Source organism: Desmodus rotundus, chromosome 10 (genome assembly GCF_022682495.2).
Source record: "Desmodus rotundus isolate HL8 chromosome 10, HLdesRot8A.1, whole genome shotgun sequence".
Lineage (NCBI taxonomy): Eukaryota > Metazoa > Chordata > Mammalia > Chiroptera > Phyllostomidae > Desmodus > Desmodus rotundus.
This window is the reverse complement of record NC_071396.1, coordinates 61,979,964-61,995,900: the sequence shown is the minus strand read 5'-3', so window position 1 is coordinate 61,995,900 and position 15,937 is coordinate 61,979,964. Positions and strand designations below refer to the sequence as shown.

Genomic DNA, 15,937 nt, shown 5'->3' with positions numbered 1-15,937 from the left:
TGCTTATTTTCCCTGGATGTGTCCTTGGTAGTAGACAATCAAATAGATTAAACCATGAAAATGTATTTAAACAAAAACATTCAGAGCTGTGGTATAAAAAAATGACCATATTGTGCTGGGGGTTCCCTAACTTGAAGGAGGATTTACACTCTGCCTTACAGTTAGGTGAAGATCATTCAGAGGCTGTACTAAGACTTCCCATGTATATGAGAAGATGAGCAGTTGTAGGTTGGTGCCTCTCTGACCTTCCAGGTTGTCATCAGAGAAGTAATGCCAAGGTTCCCAGTGGGTGAGGTCCTGGGACAGATTGTATGTAGACTAGTTTTGGGGTCCCTCTTGGCTTCTGAGAGCCAAGCAGAAGGGTTCTCCAGCCCTTATTCAGGCCCTTCCACCTGCCCGCCCCATGTCTACACAGCATCAGGGGACTCAGATCTGAGCTCCATCGCACTACTTTCCTTCATTCTTCAACTTTAAGCTAAGAGCGCACTGAAAAAACTGAAACTCAGCAAGGACATCAGGGATGCTATGTGCCATCTTTGAATTAGGAAAAAACCAGCAATGCAAAGGGAGACACACCACTTTCAGCGTATAAGAGAAACTTGTTACTTCTGTCATTTCTGTCTGTGGCCTGGAAACTTGGGAATTTTTCTCTGCCTATTTGTTGGAGTCTGTCCTTTTATTATTAAACTATATTATTTTCTTATTAAGTAGACATTCAGAGTTGTATTAGAAAAACACCTTTAATTTTGCTTTAAAATCAAACATGCTAGCAGCTTCATAGCACAGCAGTGTCAAACTGCTAAAAAACTAGCGAATTTTCCACTTAAAAATTTTGTGGGGGAGGTTTGGGTTGGGGGCATGGGGAAGAGTATAAGAATAAACCTTTCAGAGATTTTGGGTTGCTTGGTGGCGTGTGTATTTTTCCATGGTGCAGGAGGTTAGAAATAGCATTGCTTTTTATGGGGTTCTCAGCAGCAGCTCAAAAATTTGGCTTTCTGGGTGGGTGAGTCCCTCTGTGTGGGTGAGGCAGCTTCTGCAGCCTGTGGGGTAGGGGCAGTGCCTGGCAGGATGCTCTGGCACCGTCTCTGTCTTCCTGCCTCCCTGCTCCCTGCTCGGTGTCACGCAGATGAACAGCACTCAAGTGTAAAATGTGTTTACCAAGGTCAGGTTTTTGTGATGACTTGCCTATGGCAACTGATGCCAGTTGTAACAGACTGAGTCTCAGCAGCCCCCACAATGTCACATTGGTACATGTGTGAGGGAAGTCACTGAGAGCAGGAATCATAATTTGGGAGTGGGAGGTGCCCTTCAGGGCTCTATGTGTCAGATTGGCCTGAACCTCTTGAGCCCAACAGAGATGACCTCCTCCTACAGTCTTAATATCAGTGGGGTTGATGGGGACCATCAACAGTGGGGACACCCCTTCAAAAGGAGTCCTTATGGATGCTTGAAATTCATTATAGGTTACATAATTCTTACAGATAGAGGTAGGTTGCCAAGTGTTTCTCAAATTCAATTCGTAAAGGAAAGGAGGCAGCCACTGGACAGAGGTGTTTAATGACCAGGGGACCCAGGACGTATGTGAATTCCTTGAAATTGTGCCTGTTTCTACAGAGAAAGTTAGGGGCTTAGTGGGATTCTCAGTAAGATTTTGACCACCAAAAAGGTTAAGAGTGTTTGTAGTAGAGCATGAGATGCCAAGTTCATTTAGCTTGGATAATCATTTTGGAAATATAATGAGTATAAGCAGAGGGAGACATTGACAGAATTGAAGAGGACAGGCAGAGGGAAGAGAGGGATCCATTTATAAATTGTGTAATCTAACAGCACTGAAAGGGACCCTTGAAGGTTTCAAGTGGGGTTTTTCTTTGAAGGCTTTCTTCTTGAATGTCATATAATACTTATTTTTGTGTTGGGAATGATTCCTGCTGAGGGCCACTTTGTGGTGCTTGGTTAACTTTTGCAAGCTTAATGCATCAGAGAGGTGCCTGCTATACACAGGGTATCTGGGGTCTGTGTGGCTTCAGCCTGAAATGCAATAAATAGTTTCCTACTTCTTTTTCTGGGATCTCCTTTGCCATGGTTCTCCACATTTTTCTGCATCTGGGGATTATGATAGTGAGGTTAGGGGGCATGCTTATCCAGAGGACAGTGGAAGAAACGTTAGGCAATAAGTGCTTCATCTCAGCTTTCACAACACACCATGGACCTTGGGACTGCTCAGCAGTGCTCTGCTTCCATGCCTTCACTCTTACCAGGGAGATGGCATTGCTGAATAAGTGTATAGGTAATTTACAAATACAAAGCATTATAGCTGCTAAATGATCGGGTAGGAGGGAGTACATAGGACAGGTCAGCAGTGGTGCTCACACTGCCTGGGCTGCATATTCTACCTTGAAATAGAAGGTTTTCTTTTTTTCTTTTTTATTGTTTAAGTACAGCTGTCTCCATTTTCCTGCCATCATTTTCCCCTGCCCCACCTATCCCCACCTCCCGCCCTCAATCCTACCCTGCTTTGGCTTTGTCCATGGGTCCTTTATACATGTTCCTTGACGACCCTTCCCCTTCTTTCACCCATTGTTCCCCTTCCCCCTCCCCTCTGGTTACTGTTAATTTGGAACAGAAGGTTTTCTATTGAGTCAATAGATATAGCTGGGGGAGCCATGGTGTTGCTGGGCTTGTCAGTTGTGAAGGTCACTTCTCTGTCTCCCACAGCAGAATATTAGGCAGTGCTTTAGAGATGGGGCATTAGGGCAGGGAGGATCATCCTAACACTCTGCAGACTCAGTTTACATTTGCATTTTTAATTGAATTTATTGGGGTGACATTGATTAATAAAATAATATAGGTTTCAGGTGTACCATTCTACAATACATCATCTGTGTAGTGTGTGCTCGCCATCCCAAATCAAGTCTCTATCACCATTTATCTCTCCTTTTACCATCTTCTACCTCACCCACCACCCTTCCCTACCATATTATTGTTCTGTTCTGATCTAATATTTACCTGCTGTTATATTCCAAGAATAATGATGCTTTTGGCTTTCTTTATTTGTAAACTTTGGTTGAGCTACATTTACCCAGTACAGTGACTGGGCAGAGAGTTCTATTTCCTGTGGTGTTAGTCTGGCAACTGCCACACATCCCATCACATTACTCCTCATCTCTCTGTACCCCCATTAACTTCCTAAATAAGAAAATGCATGAGATTCTTGAATCATTTGAAAAAAGTTGTTTCATGGGTCTATGTGGGTTTGTGATGTTTTTTTGTAGTGTTTGCAAGATATATGGGTGCTTTTGAGTCCTCATTAAAGGACTTGTTACTACCTAGTATTGTGAAGTTTAGTTTTTGATCTTCAGTTGGTTCTCAAATGTTCTGCTCCTCCTTTTTAAAAGAGTTGTGGTGAAATAAACAGAACATGAAGGGTTTGGAACCCTTGTGAACTGCTGGTGGGAAATGAAAAAACTATGTGGAAAACAGTATGTTTTAACCATTTTTAAGTGTACAATTCAGTGGCATTAACTATGTTCACATTGTTGTGCAACTATCACCACCATCCATCCCCACAACTGTTTTCATCTTGAAAACTCTAACTTTTTACCCATTGAACACTAACTCCCCATTCCCCCCACCCCAGCCCCTGGCAACCACCATTATTCTATCACTATGAACTTGACTGCTCTAGGTACCTCATATAAATGGCATCATATAGTATTTATGTTTTTGTGGCTGGCTTATTTCACTTAGCATATATCCTCAAGGTTTGTCCATGTTGTAGCATGTGCCAGAATTCCCTTCTCTTTTAAGAATAAATAATATTTTATTCTATGGTTAGGCCACATTTTATTTATTCACTTGTCTGTCAGTGGACACTAGGCTTGCTTTCACCTTTGGCTATTGTGAATAATACTGCTATATGCATGGGTATCCAAATATCTCTTCTAGTCCCTGCTTTCAGTTCTTTGGGTGACCTCATTTTTAAAAAATTAAACTCCCTGAATTTAGTCTTTTAAACCATACTCTCAATTAGACACCATTAGGAATTCAAAAGAAAGGTATACTGAAGTGTGGAAGTGATCTACTTGAAATTATAAGATTTGCAAATATGAACTAATTAAAGGTAGTAAAAGACAGAACAGAATTGAGAGCTCTGCTCTATTATAGAGGTAATAAATATAAGAGGCCAGCAAGCCTTTAGTGTACATTTCTTAGTGAGGTGTTATTTTTTAGACAAGGCTCCAGATAGGGCTGGATAACTGACTTCCAGGAACAACCCACTTGGCCTGTAAGTTGCTCTTGTGTTGTCAGAGTTGCTGATAGGGGAGACAGGAAATGCTAAGAAATGGAAAAATGAGAAATTTTCTGGCCAGACTCTTGTCTTTTTCTGAAAATTAGAAAAATTTTGAATTGTGACCTTTTAGGATAAAATTCATTATTTATAAAGAATTCTTCAAGATTTTTATTGGAATGACATAAAACAATCATATGCAGTAGGAAGGTTTTCATGTTAAGTTTATGGTATGGAATCATCACAGTGCTGTGTGTGTGGTATGACAGCTTATAAGGGTAGGTTCCTACCTGCTGTGCCTCCATTTTCTTTCGTGCATGAAATGTCCCATCAGATCAAGAAATAAAACTAGTATGTGAGAGGATAGAGAAGCTTGTCTCAACCTGGGCAAACTTTGGCTTTTAAAACTGTGTGGAGATGTTTATGTTACCAAGCAAAGAAGCTGTTGTTGGAAGAGGAGCAGTGGGAAAATACAAAGGATCACAGCCAGCTGTTTTTGATAAAAATTTGTCTTTAACACACATACAGAGCTCCAGCTGTGTGCTGGACTCTCTACAGGGGACTTGGGCACAAAGATGAATGGGAAACAGGCTCTGCCTTACAGAGGGACTCATGATCTGATGGAGAAGACTCACAAGTATGCGGTTAGTCCTAGTCTTTAATAACATATACTTAGCATATTGTGCTGAGGGGATTCAGGGCAGAGATATTTGTGTACACTTGTCTAGAAAGGTTTGTGGATATGCTCACATAAGTAGTTACACTTGAAGTGGGTCTTAAAGCATGAACTGTAATTTTCCAGGTGGACAAATGTAAGGAGAGATCATTCTGAGCACAGGGGAAGGCTCACACAGTTGCATAGATGTGAGAAAACTAACAGTGTATTAAAGGGAATAGCAAACATGATTGGGATGTAGGTACATGGTAAGGAAGGGGACAGATAAAGATAGGGTTGGAAAAGAAAGCTGGGGCCAGATCATAAAGTATTTGAATGCTGTGTGTAGATTATCCTGTAAAGTAAGGAGTACATTTTGGGCTTTTCAAGGAAGATGTCATTAGATACGTGTTTAGGGAAGTCAAGCCTGCTGGCCCTGGGTAGAAGTAAATGGAGGGGAGAAATAGAAGCTGAGGCCAGCCAGAAAGAATAGTGAGGAGGCTCTTTCAGGGCAGAGATGAAAAGGCAGCTGTGACAGAGAGGAGGGTGCCAATGTGGCTTCCAAAATGACTTTGGGCTTCAGTCTTGGGTAACTGAGATGGTGGTGTGAGCTGAGATAAGCAGCCTAGGAGGTGGAGCTTACTTAGGGTGAGACTTCTTAACTGACAAGGCTAGGACATCCATGGAGAGATGGCCAAACAGTAGTTAGACAGCAGTCTGAGGCTGGGAGAGGTTGTGACAACAAGATGGAGATTTGGGAGTCATCAGCACATAGCAAGATTATCCCAAAGAAATACAACAAATATAAGAGAGCAGGTCTTCTGAAAGGCTGTGAAAGTTACAAATATATAACTGCCTTATGATGGTTATCTATTCTGTTGTCAAGTTTTTGTCTGTCTCTCATGAGTTGTCAGAAAACAGTTGTTAAGCTTTAACATTTAGTACTGTGTATCCTTTTAACTCATCAGTACAGCCTTAGAGATTTTCCCCTTGGTTATGGCCATTATCCAAAGTATTTCCTGAGTATATCTGGGTGTCTTAGACCTGCTGCAACTCACACTCATTCTTGTATATACCATCTAAAAAGTTAGCTTAAATAGTGCATATTATAGTCAGCCTTCAATTGGTGTGCTTTTGGCCAGTGGACTCCTGGTTTCAAAATCCCCTGACCTAATATTCTGCCTTCCTCTTATAACTACTTAGAAGTACTTTTAAGAATTTCATCCTACTTGTCATCATGACTCAATATAGCTGGGAAAAAAAAGAATTTTGCCCCATTTATAAATGTATTTAGAAAGATTTTACTGTTGATGGTCTGCAATTAAAAATTGGAAACACTCAAAAGCTTTGTAATCAATCTTGTTTCACAAATGCATTTTAACAAATATTACTTTATTAATACTTGATCAAAGATAAGGATAAAATGGGACTTGCATTCTTTATCTCCTCGGTTTGATCTGATATAGAGAAGTAAAAATGAATTCTGCTTCATTTTGGAAGGTGGGTGAGGTGGTCGGGGACATCTTTTGAATAAACAATGTACTCTTGGCCTGAACCTACTTGTTACATTCTTGTCTCATGCCCTGGCTGTGAAGATTTGACTTTGTTGAGTAGGCTCATACATTTTCTCCATCATCTGCTCTCATATTTTGTAGGAGAAGCTCAAATTATTATTATTATTATTACTCTACTGATTTTAAATGGAACTTACTGTGGGTGAGTGGAGAAATACTTATTATGAGGAATTTGACTTAGTCTAAGTTAAAATCAGATGATTGAATATTTATTTCAGAGCAAATGTTAGTATTTTAAACTTATTGCAATTGAGAATAATTAATAGAAGATCAATTAAAAAAACAATGCTTATGTTGGTTTAATGCAGAGAAAAATGTTAAAAACTTTGTATCAAAGGAGTCAGAGATTAAGACAAAATGTACCTGGGTAGCTCATTTTAGGTTAATCATTTGTCTTTAGAATTTTTAGAAAATCTAATATAGACCTAGAAACCATCAGATAAATGACCAGGTACTGTTCTTATTATCTCCAAAATAATTACTGTATTCTGTGAAGGAGGTGGAATGGGAATAATTATCAATTTAGATTCTTCTCACATTTTGAACTGAAGATGTACTTCTGTAGCAATTCTAATAGTGTTCTGTGGGTTTCTTTTTAATTGATAAAATATAACAGTTTTACAGTTCTTCAGCTAAATGTAAGTAGAATATAACCCAGAATAGGCAAATGCCCTAACCTCAACTTCAGATAACTATAATGAAATGATCTCTTTTTTTTACCACCTTTCATCATTTTAGCCCAAATTACACCAATAAATGTCTATTCCATATCTGTGAAAAGCATAAGAATTTACTGAAATTGAAAGATTTAATTTTGGTCATCCATATTAGAGTTGTTTACACTAAAACTATCTCAAGTGTACAGCAAAGGAGAATTTAATTGATAATAGGGCCAGTTGTCCAACTTTGGCTATTTCACACTAAAACACTGCTGAAATGATATAATTCAATAATCTTTGAAAAAAGATCCATAAAGGGATTAGCACAATAATGTGATTACAGATGAAAAATGTTTTAGAAACCACTGCTACAAGATGAGTCAAAGGTCACAGGTCATAATAACAGTCCTGCAAACCGTAGCAATTGTTCATACCTTCTGTCCTTTGGTGACATTAAAGCAATAATGATTCAACTACTGATACAATTTCCTACTTAGAAACATTTAAAACACCACCTAGAAAAAACTAAACAAAGACAGAGCTTTAGCAGAACTAAAACACTGTGGAAATAGCAGCGTCCAATCCTTTGGACATTTGCAGTTGGGGGCTTTTTCTAAGAAACCCAGTTGGACTTCGTAAGAACTCAGGCTCTGCAACAATTCAGAATGCTCCACTGCTTGGATTTTCCACATTACTTTAAGCATTTCAACACTAGGCCTGTTTAACAGTTGTTTTGAGTATACTCTAAGCTTGTATTATATTATTCTAAGAGTAAAATAATTCAGTTCAAGAATATTATAATGGTTGACTTCTTAGGAACTTCAGTCACATCATCTTTATTTTCCCTATTGTATAGATGGATAAAGTGAATGAGAGATTATGTGAGGAATACAATAGTATTTATGATAACTATTACAGTGTTAGAAGGGGTTAATAGAGTATTGTAGATTGCAACACATTAAACTGTTCAAGGATTCATAAATGAGAAAATATAATAAGATTTAGTATTATTAGTTGGCTAATTGTCAACTAATAACAACTTTAAACCTTCTTTAGGAGTGTTATGTGTCTTTAATCTACAGCCGAATTAAAAAAAATTAACTCCATCTTTTCCGAACTTTAGTTTTTAGTGAAGAAAGCATAAATAGGACTGTGGTTAAGAATGGCTAGTTGTCCACTATAAAACTTTGCAAAGTAGACTCATAGATACAGAGAACAGACTGATGGCTGCCAGAGTAGAGGAGAGTTGGGGGGCTGAGTGAAAAAGGTAAAGAGAGTAAGAAGTACAAATTAGTAGTTACAGAGTAGTCATGAAGATATAAAGTACAGCATAGGTATTATAGTCAATAATATTGTAATAATAATGTATGTTGCCAGGTGGGTACTGGAAATATTGGGAGTGCGGGGGACACTTTGTAAAGTACATGATTTTCTAACCACTATGCTGTATACTTGAAACTAATACAAAATAATATTGAATGTGAACTGTAACTGAAAAATAAAATTTAAAAAATTGCAAAGTAAAATACAGATAAATCATTGGTGCAATTATGCGGGGTCCATCTATCCCTGTCTTAGAGGTCTATACTCACTTGTAGATCCAGCTGTGCACAGTCTTGAGTCATGGGACTGCCGTAGAGAGAGAAAGTTGTGGAGAGAACAGCTGGATTGCAGACCATCAGATTAAACTCTTCCTTGCTGAAGCTGGGTATTTGAGCTTCTTGGGGTGAAAAATTATGTTCAAGAATAGGCTTCCTGCTTCTTGAAGAAGGACCACACTCTATCTCAGCCTTTCATATGAACATTGGGGGATCACATGAGAGGTACACCAGCCTCCAGGGGAACCACTATCATCAGACTGGATGACTTTGTTTCCCCATGGTAATCAGGGACCTTAGTCCCATGATTCTTGAAGAGAAAGAGGAATGGGGGATTCCCTTCTGTCCATGGTTCTTCATAGAAAAGTTTTCATACTTTGGGTGCCTAAAATGTTTAGCTTGTAGTCAGTGTGATACTTCTTTGTGTAAATTTGACTGGGCCAAGGGTGCCAAGATTGACATTTCTGGGTGTGTCTGTGAGTGTTTCCAGTGAAGTTAGCATTTGAGTTGGTAGACTTGGTATAGTTTTCCCTCCGCAGTGTGGGTGTACATCATCCAATCCATTGAAGGTCTGCATAGAACAAAAGGTAAATGCTTCCATTGCTTCCTGCATGCCTGCTTCAGCTGTGACATTGGTCTTCTCCTGCCCTTTGACTGGGATTTATACCATTGACTCCCCTGGTTCTCAGGAGTTTGGACTCAAACTGGAATTATATCACTGAATTTCCTAAGTTTGCAGCTTGTAGATGGCAGATCATGAGACTTCTCAGTCTCGATAATTGTATGAGCCTTTTCCTCATCTCTCACTCTCTTTCTCTTGTTAGTTCTGTTACTCTGGAAAGCTCTGATGAATACAGTGAGTTTAGTATTTCTCAAAGCAGCCTCTTCATTAGTCTTATTTTGTGTATATCCTAAGCATTCTCCTGTAATCTTAACATCTACCTTAATATGTAACTTTTTCTGGATAAAATAATCCTAAAGCCATTAGAATACTATCCAATTGTTGTTTGGCCAGAAGAATTGATAGCTATTAAAGATTCCATTTATTTACTTTCTTCGGTTTTCTCCTTTTCTTTATATATTCTACATTCAGGTGTTCTTTAAGATATGTATATATGCGTGCATGCCCATTTTAGGCATCATTTTATGCCTTATTCCTATACTACTACACGCATATTTTCTTTGATAAGCAGAATCAGTGGATCTTGAGAATTCTGTTGTTTATCATCAGATGTGTGGCCCACTCCTTATTTGTGGGCAGTAAGATATCTTTACATCTTACGCTTAATAAGATATAAAACTAAATAGAACTCATGCACTAGGTATTGAAAAAGCCTTCTATTCCTAAACTAAACCATAGCTGATTTATGTCAAACCTTTTCCTCTAACGTAGGCCTATAAATATATGAGAGGTTATAGTCTACATAAGGATCATCATTGTGAGCACCAGTGACCAAGTCCAGGGACCTTGTTCTGTACTGTGGCTTTCTGGGAGAAAGTCAGTCCACACAGGGGCCACATCTGGATCTTGGTGGAAGGGATGTGTCACAACACACCCTTCTCGTGTGTTGTGACACATGGGGAATTTAATTTCCTGTGACTAACTGAACTCTGAAGTATTTTCTCAGTTAATAGGCAATAAAAACCTAAAAGAAACTAAAATGGGCTATCAAGACTGGATGCTTGGGCCTCTAAATCACAGCAAAAGAGCCTCTCAAGAGAGTACATTTGAATAGCAGTGTATATATCCATGCTCTTCCCCTCCTCCCCTCAGTCTGTCTGTGTTCACTGACATCTTTATACCTCTCCAACTTAAGTTCAATCTTTTGTTCTCCAGAAAACAAAATGATAAATGGCAAAAAGCCTTCTCTGCCACCAAGAGGGACATCTGAAGGCAAAATCAATTTTTAGTTGTTTCTTTTCATTCATTCATTCATTCATTCATTCATTATTCATTCAATAAATCATTATTGAGTACTTGTTGGTTGAAACCATGAAGTACAGTTGTGAGTATGTGAAACACAGAGTTTATTCTTGTATTATTACTTATTAATTATTGTGTTATATGCCAAATGAACAACTGTAAAATCTACTTTTGCCCCACCTTTTCTACTCCTGGCAAAAGCCTTTTATAAATTGAATTGTGTAATTGGAGAACCTTAGGCCCAGTCAGCTGCAATGATTTGCTTATGGTTACAGAGCATGTAAATGGAACTGCAAGGACCTGACTCAGGTCTGTGGGGCCCTTGTGCACCTTTCACCTCATCACCAGCTCATCCCTTCTTTCACAGCAAACACTGTAGACTGGCCTGGTCTGAACTGCAGCTGATTTATTGCAAACAATAACAACTAAGATCTTAAGATTGTTAACACCAATATAGGTCACATTCAATATAAAAGTGATTTGTGTTTAAGAACTTCTGAATTTTATCAAAGCAACGTTTCTGAGGGATAAAAATGTGCCAGTTCATAACCAATGTAATTTTTTCCTGCAGTCTTTTTTGTCTGTTTATTTATTTTTAGTATTTTTTTCCATTACCATTACACCCCATACACTCTCTTACTCCCCCACCCCTGCCCCAACCACCACACTGTTGTCAGTTTCCAGGAGTCCTTTTTATACCCCATGATATGCCCACCCCCTAACCACTATTCCACTAGAGCTGTCAGCCTGCTCTTTATCTATGAGTCTGTCTCTATTTTGCTTGTTAGTTCACTTTGTTCATTAGATTCCACATATGAATGAAATAGTATGGTATTTGTCTTTCTCTGACTTCCTTATTTCACTTAGCCTAATGTTTTCCATGTCCATCCATGCTGTCATGAAGGGTGAAATTTTCTTCTTTTTTATGGCCAAGTATTATTCCATGTATAAGTGTACCATCATTGTTTTATCCACTCATCTATTGATGGACACTTGGGCTGCTTCCAAATCTTGGCTATTGTAAATAATGCTGCAAAAAATATAGGGGTGCTTATATTCTTTCAAGTTAGTGTTTTGGGTTTCCTCAAATAAATTCCTGGAAGTGTAATCGCTGGGTCATAAGGCAGTTCTGGTTTTAATTTTTTGAGGTTACTCCATACTGCTTTTCACAGGGGCTGCACCAACATGCATTCCCACCAACAGCGCAAAAGGACTCTCATTTTCCACATCATCGCCAGCACTTGCTTGTTCATTTATTGAGAATGATCCGTCTAACAGGTGTGAGACGGTAGCTCATTGTGGTTTTAATTTGAATTTCTCTGATGATTAGTGACTATGATCATCTTTTCATATATCTATTGGTAATCTGTATGTCTTCTTTGGAGAAGTGTCTATTCAGGTCTTTTGCTTATTCTTTAATTGTGTTGTTTGTTTTTTTTGGTGTTGAGTTTTATAAATTGTTTATAAATTTTGGATATTAACCCCTTACCAGAAATATTGGCAAATATGTTCTCCCATTCTGTGTTGTCTTTTTATTCTGTTGATAGTTTCCTTTGATGTGCAAGAACTTTTTAGTTTGATGTAGTCACATTTATTTATTAATTTTTTTCTTTTATTTATTTCTTTTTTATTGTTGTTCAAGTACAGTTGTCTCCATTTTCCCAACACCATTTTTCCCTGCCCCACCCACCCCCACATCCCACCCTCAATCCTATCCTCCTTTGGCTTTGTCCTTGGGTTGTTTATATGTGTTCTTTGTCCACCCTTCCCCTAATTTTCCCCATTACCCCCTTCTACACCCTCTGGTTACTGTCAGTTTGTTCTTTATTTCAACGTCTCTCGTTATATTTTGCTTACTTGTTTGTTTTGTTGATTAGTTCTACTTATAGGTGAGATCATATGGATTTGACTTTCACTGCCTGGCTTTTTTCATTTAGCATAATGCTCTCCAATACCATCCATGCTGTTGCAAAGGGTATAAGCTCCTTCTTTCTATCTGCTGCATAGTATTCCATTATATAAATGTACCAGTTTGTTGATCCACTCATTTACTGATGGACACTTAGGTTGCTTCCAACACTTGGCTATTATAAATTGTGCTGCTATGAACATTGGGGTGCATAGGTTCTTTGCAATTGGTGTTTCAAGATTATTAGTGTATTATCCCAGCAGTGGAATTGCCAGGTCAAAAGGGAATTCCATTTTTAGCTTTCGGAGGTAATTCCATACTGTTTTCCACAGTGGCTGCACCAGTCTGCATTCCCACCAACAATGTACTAGGGTTCCCTTTTCTCCACACCCTCTCCAACACTTGTTGTTTGTTGATTTGTTTATGATGGCCATTCTGACTGGTGTGAAGTGGTATTTCATTGTGGTTTTGATTTGCATCTCTCTGATGGCTGGTGATGCTGAGCATCTTTTCATATGTCTCTGGGCCCTCTGTATGTCCTCCTTGGAGAAGGGTATGTTCAGGTCCCTTGCCCATGTTTTATTTGGGTTTGTGTTCCAAGAGTGGAGTCCTGTGAGTTCTTTATATATTTTGGAGATCAAACCCTTGTCTGAGGTATCATTGGCAAATATGTTTTCCCATACTGTTGGTTCTCTTTTCATTTTAATGCTGTTTTCTTTAGCCATGCAGAAGCTTTTTATTTTGATGAGGTCCCATTTGTTTATTCTTTCCTTTATGTCCCTTGCTTTAGGGGACATATCAGTGAAAATATTGCTGCATGGAATATCTGACATTTTCTGCCTATATTATTCTCTAGGACTTTTATGGTGTTACAATTTATATTTAAGTCTTTTATACACCTTGAGTTTATTTTTACGTATGGTGTAAATTGGTTGTTGAGTTTCATTTTTTTGCATGTAGCTGTTTAGACTCCCAACACCATTTGTTGAAGAGGCTGTGTTTACTACATTTTATGCTTCTGCCCCCCTGTTTGAATATTAATTGATGGTAGAAACATGGGTTTATTTCTGGGCTCTCTATTCTGTTCCATTGATCTATGTGTCTCTTCTTGTCCCAGTACCAGAATGTTTTGATTATAGTGGCCTGTAATATAGTTTAATGTCATGTATTGTGATCCCTCCTACTTTGTTTTTCTTAATATTACTCAGCTGCTCGGGGTCATTTATGGTTCCATATAAATTTTTGAAATGTTTGTTCTATGTCTGTGAAATACGTCATTGGGATTTTAATAGGGATTGCGTTGAGTCTATCAATCGCTTTGGGTAGTATGGACATTTTGATGATGTTAATTCTTCCCATCCATGAACATGATATATGCTTCCATTTATTTGTGTCTTCCTTAATTTCTTTCTTCAGTGTTGTGTAGTTTTCTGAGTACAGGTCTTTTACCTCCTTGGTTAGGTTTATTCCTAGGTACTTTATTCTTCTTGTTCCTGTAGTAAATGGAATTTTTTTCCTGATTTCTGTTTCTGATATTTCGTTGTTCATGTACAAAATGTTTTCCACTTCTGAAGATTGTCTTTGTCTCCCACTGCTTTGCCAAGTTCATTTATTATGTCAAGTAGTTTTTTTGGTGGAGTCTATAGGATTTTCTATGTACACTATCATGTCATCTGCAAACAATGACAGTTTTACTGCCTCCTTTCCAATTTGTATGCCTTTTATTTCTTTTTCTTGTCTGATGACTTTGGCTGGGACTTTCAATACTATGTTGACTGTAAGTGGTGAAAGCGGACACCCTATTCTTGTTCCTGATCTTATTGAGACAACTTTTAGTTTCTGCCCATTAAATATTATGTTGACTATAGGTTTCTTGTATATGGCCTTTATTATGTTGAGGTATACTCCCTCTATGCCCACTTTACTGAGTGTTTTGATCATTAGTGGGTGCTGTACCTTACCAAATGCTTTTTCCGCATCTATTAATGAGATAATGTGATTTTTGTCTTTGCTGTTGTTTATGTGATGTATTATGTTTATTGATTTGCGAATATTGTACCATCCTTGCATCCCTGGGTGAATACACTTGATCACGGTTTATTATCTTTTATTTTATTGCTGGGTGCGGTTTGCCAATATTTTTTTGAGGATTTTAGCATCTATGTTCATCAGCGATATTGGCCTGTATTTTCATTCCTTTTTTGTGTCTTTGTCTGGTTTTGGAATTAGGATGATACTGGCCTCATAAAAAGACTTTGGGAGTCTTCCCTCTTCTTGGATTTTTTGGAATAGTCTGAGAAAGATTGATGTTAGCTCTACCTTAAATGTTTTGTAAAGTTCTCCTGTGAAATCATCCAGTGTGGGGATTTTGTGTGCTGGGAGTTTTTTGATTACTGCTTCAATTTCTCTAGCTGTTATCAGTGTGTTCAGCGTTCTGCTTCTTCTTGATTGAGTTTTTGAAGATTATATTTTTCTAGAAATTTCTGCATTTCACCCTGGTTTTAAAATTTCTTGGCATATATTTCTTCATCATAATTTCTTATTATCCTTTTGTATTTCTGTGGTATCAGTTGTAATCTCTCCTCTTTCATTTCTAATTGTGTTTATTTGGATCCTCTTTCTTTTTTTCTTGATGAGCCTACTTAAAGGCTTGTCAATTTTGTTTATCTTTTCAAAGAATCAGCTCCTGGATTTATTGATCAGTTGAATTGTTCTTTTAGTCTATGTCATTCTATTCTCCTGGATTATTTCCTTCTTCCTACTCACTTGGGCTTTGTTTGTTGTTGTTCCTCCAGTTCTTGTAGATGTGGGGTTAGGTTGTTTGTTTCAAATGTTTGTATCCTTTTTAGGTAGGACTGTACTGTTATGAACTTCCATCTCATGAGTGCCTTTGCTGTGTTCCATAGGTTTCGGACTATTGTGTGTTCATTTTCATTTGTTTCCAGAAACTTTTTGATTTCTTCCTTGATGCCATTATTAACCCATTACTTGTTTCATAGCATGCTATTCAGTCTGCATGAATTTGAGTGTTTTTCATTTTTTTCCTTAAAGTTTGTTTCTAGTTTCATGCCCTTGTGGTCTGAGAAAATGCTTGATATGATTTCAATTTTCTTGAATTTGTTGATGCTTGTTTTGTGTCCTATAATGTGGTCTATCTTTGAAAATGTTCCATGTACATTTGAAAAGAATGTGTATTTTTCTTCTTTGGAATGAAAGGTTTTATATATATATATCAGTTAAGTCCATTAGATGTAATGTATCAGTTAGTTCCACTATATCCTTTTTAATATTTTGTTTGGGAGATCTATCCATTTTTGACCTGTAGGGTAT

General features: G+C 37.9%; 1 protein-coding gene and 1 pseudogene across 7 annotated transcripts in view; one reads left to right on the top strand and one right to left on the bottom strand.

Annotated features, from left to right (window-relative positions):
- The window catches only part of LDLRAD4 (low density lipoprotein receptor class A domain containing 4), a 684,091-nt gene that overhangs the window by 98,527 nt on the left and 569,627 nt on the right, over positions 1–15,937 (top strand). The window lies entirely within an intron of this gene.
- Positions 1–15,937, bottom strand: part of LOC112322629 (chloride intracellular channel protein 1-like) — a 97,899-nt pseudogene that overhangs the window by 77,333 nt on the left and 4,629 nt on the right.